Source organism: Eucalyptus grandis, chromosome 2 (genome assembly GCF_016545825.1).
Source record: "Eucalyptus grandis isolate ANBG69807.140 chromosome 2, ASM1654582v1, whole genome shotgun sequence".
Classification (NCBI taxonomy): domain Eukaryota; kingdom Viridiplantae; phylum Streptophyta; class Magnoliopsida; order Myrtales; family Myrtaceae; genus Eucalyptus; species Eucalyptus grandis.
Genome location: NC_052613.1, coordinates 57,775,505 through 57,779,296, shown reverse-complemented (window position 1 = coordinate 57,779,296; position 3,792 = coordinate 57,775,505).

The following is a 3,792-nucleotide window of genomic DNA, read 5'->3' as shown; positions in this document are numbered from 1 at the left end:
TTTAGTCATTTGTTACTTCTTTTTTTTTTGCTTATAGTAACGAAATTGAAAAAAAAAAAATAACGAAAAGAAGAAGAAAAAAATAGTAATGAAAAAAATAACCAAAAAATAGTAATGAAAAAAAAAAAGAAACCCTAGCGGGTACTATTCATCTTCCTCGCGGAAGCCTTGCCCGCACCGACCACTGCGCCGGCAGACCTTGACCGCGCCAGCAACCCACGAGCCCTCTCTGCTCCACTGCCGCTCCACCAGTCTCGCCCACCGCCCATCGACCTTGCAACGCCTCAGTCGCCTACAACTTCCGAGATCTAGTGACCTTCGCGTCCCCCGCCGCCACCTCAACGCTATGCCCGAAGACTAGCGACGACCTGACACTTCTGCTACCTCGTTGAGCCGATCCTTGCCACCACGACCTAGCACTCGACGTCCCCCGCTCCAGCCCGTGCCGACCTGTGATGCCATCGTTGTCTCGATCTTGCCGCTCAAGTGTCTGACGCCGGCAGATCTGAGAGCCCCGCAGCAACCACGACCTGAACGCCTCTACTCGCCTCCGCTTGATGCTCAACCGTTGTCGTGCCGCTGTCCCAGACGCGACCCAACGCCACTAGAGCCAACACCGCCGCTGCTCACCTCTCCTTGATGTCTGACAGCAAGCCTCGCGCCCGCGACGCCCTCGTCGGTGCCCTGCCACACCGGAGTCCCTCGCTGGTGTCAACCCTCGCTTTCCCACACTGGACGTGTTGCTCGCTGTGCCCTCGCCGGAAACCCTCGCTGGCCACTCCTCGCCGGAGTTCCGAACCGGCCAAGATTTCTTCTTTTTTTTTTTTTTCAAAAAGAAAGAAGAAAAAATTAAATTAGGTATGTTTATTTTATTAGGCAAGTTTGTTGACACATAAATTTTAACTATTTTTTATTTTATTTTATTTATCTTTATTTTTATTAGGGTAACAATGATATTTAACTTATCTCTTAAAAAACGATGTTAAAAAAATATTTTTGTGGAGGAATGAGATTTTGAAGGATTTTCGGATAATGAACTCATATCAAAAGTTAAGTGAATTATCTTTAAAAAAATCTTCATAAATAATTTGGGGGTTATTTTCTTGTTGAGCATATCTCTCCATTTCGAAGGATGATCCTTAGCGATTAGGTCAATATACGCAGATCTTCGTACGTAGAACAAACTGGGGTTTTCTCTCTATAAATAGGGGGGCTTCTCTTTGTCGAGGAGAGAGAAAAAATTCAGAAAAAGAAAGAGAGAGAGGGGGGCCGTCCGTCGGATTTTTGAGAGAAAGAGAAGAAAGTCTCCTGCAGAAAGTACATAGGGAGTAGAGGAAGAGTGACGTGAGAGAGAGGGAGAGAAAAAAAAAAGTCAAAAAGGTGAAAAGTGAAAAAGCAGAACAAAAGATGACGTGAGAAAACAGGAGGAAAAAGAAAAAGAACACTGTTCTTCTCCGGAGGTTTGCTTTCGTCTACTCCGCGCCTCATTCGCTCGCGCTACCGGCACCGCACCGCTGCCGCCGCTACACCACCTGCCAGTCATCGTTTCCACACCATCGCTGCTCCTGCGCCCCGCACAGCCCGCGCCTAGCCTCCAATCACCATGTGCCCTTGCTCCGAGTGCTACTGATCCGCGCCCAATAGACGACACCGCTGCCACTGTCTTGATCTGCTTGCTTGAGCGCACGAGTCCGCAGCCGAATCCGAACCGCCGCGCCCGCACACCACTAGTTTTCGCACCACCGTGCCCCTGCACCGGGACGCACCATCGCGCTCGGATCTCCGCGCCGCGTTTCCGCCCGCATCCCTCTGCCTGAGCACTGGCGCCACAGCAACTCGCCTTGATCTTGGCTGAAATGGATGGTCGTGAGTTTTCCACTCCAGTTAATTCAGATGCTGTTAAGAAGTATTACCCATAATAGAATTTGCAATGTCATGTTTTGATTTGCAAACATTTTATGATGAATAAATTGCCTCATTGAGTTACAAATTCAATTGTCCACATTAGTTGCAAATATTGCATGTTTTCCTCGATGAATCGTGTGAGATAAATTGAATGTGTGAAAATGGGATACTTGGAAGGATGAAAGGCAAACCTTATTCCATACACTGACCCCCAATGAGTTGAGTGGAAAAATTCCATGCCTATGAGGAAAATGGTGATCTCGCAGAGGGTACGTCAACCGAGGTGATGAGAGGCAGTTTCTTCTGCTACCCGAAACACTACAGGTATATCCATTGTTTAGCCCTTTGAGCCCACACACATGAAGAGCTTTTTAAATTATCCCTGTCAAGAATCATCTCATACTGGGACAAGATTTGAAATGAATGATAGGAATTTTCTTACTCGCACTTGCATCAATCTTCGAGTATTGCTTTCGCAGTGTAACTTATATGATAATTTAAAGTGCCTTAGGACGACGAAGAGCATTTCTTTCTCTATCCTATAGACTTTATCCGTTGCATAACTGCTTGAGCCTATGAATTTGTTTCATATTAAACCCAGTTGGTGATCATCCCCCACATTGGGGCAAGGCAAGAAAAATCGAACGACTCAAGTAGCATGGTTTACAATGCTGATAAAAGATGAAAGGTTGTGCAAGTCCAAAGAAAATAAGTGCGAAATGGGGCACGAAAAAGCAGTGTGCCTGGTAAAAGCAAGGCCAATGCCCAAAGAAAAAATCAAACACTTGATGAGCCCCTCATGATCCAATCGTTCCATGCAAGCTTGACTGGACCCGCACTAAACTGGTACGTGATGAAGAATGTGAACCTCCTCGACACCTGGAACGAAGTGGCTGATGCGTTCCTCAAACAGTACAAATTCAACATGGACATTACACCTACCCGAGAAGACTTGGAGCGGATGGAAAAGAAAAGGAGCGAGTCATTTAAAGAATATGCTAGGAGATGGAGAAACCTGGCAGCTCAAATTACTTCTGAGCCTACCAACAAGGAGCTGATGAAGTTATTTGTGAAGACCCTCCCGTCTGAGTTTTGTAACCGAATGGCCAGTACATAGGTCGAAAGCTTCAATTAGCTTATTCCTGTAGGAGAACAAATCGAGATGGGGATAAGGGAAGGATGGTTTACTGAGCCATCTAGTAAAAGATTCATTGCCAGGAAGGAGAAAGAAACAGCTGTGGATGTGAATGTGGCTTATAGCCAAGAAAATGTCAAACGTGCCCCGGCAATCCAAATGAATCCAAGACAACCAAAAACCGCTGGCCATCAATCGTTTGCCCAAGCGAGTAATAGAAGGCAATTCTCTCCTCTCCCTGGGTCTCCATCCCAAGTACTGACAATCCTTCGAAAGAAAGGTTTGCTTACTAGTGAACCAAAGCGTCCCAATCGCAAAAACATTCGTGGTTATGACCCGACAAAGAAGTGTGGATACCATAACGGTGAATTAGGGCATTCAACTAACAAATGTTTCACCCTCAAGCATAAGATCCAAAATCTTTTGGACACGAAGGCCTTCTCATTTCAAACTGCTCGGCCAAACGTCCAGAAAAATCCGTTACCGGAGCATGAGGGTACAGTGATTGCTATCTTAGAACCTGAAGTCAGACGAATCAAGAACTTGAAGGTGCATGTGGCAGATGCCTACAATGGATTGGTGAGAGCTGGATATTATCCAAATCAAGAGGTGTTCCCCTGTTGCTGATGAAGGAGAGAATTGCCAAAATGGTGGATGACGGCATCATCATGTATGCTGACTGTAACTGCGTAGTTTCCACTATTTCCGACATCATCATCGATTGGGAGGAGGAGCAGGTTGCTCTCGATGAT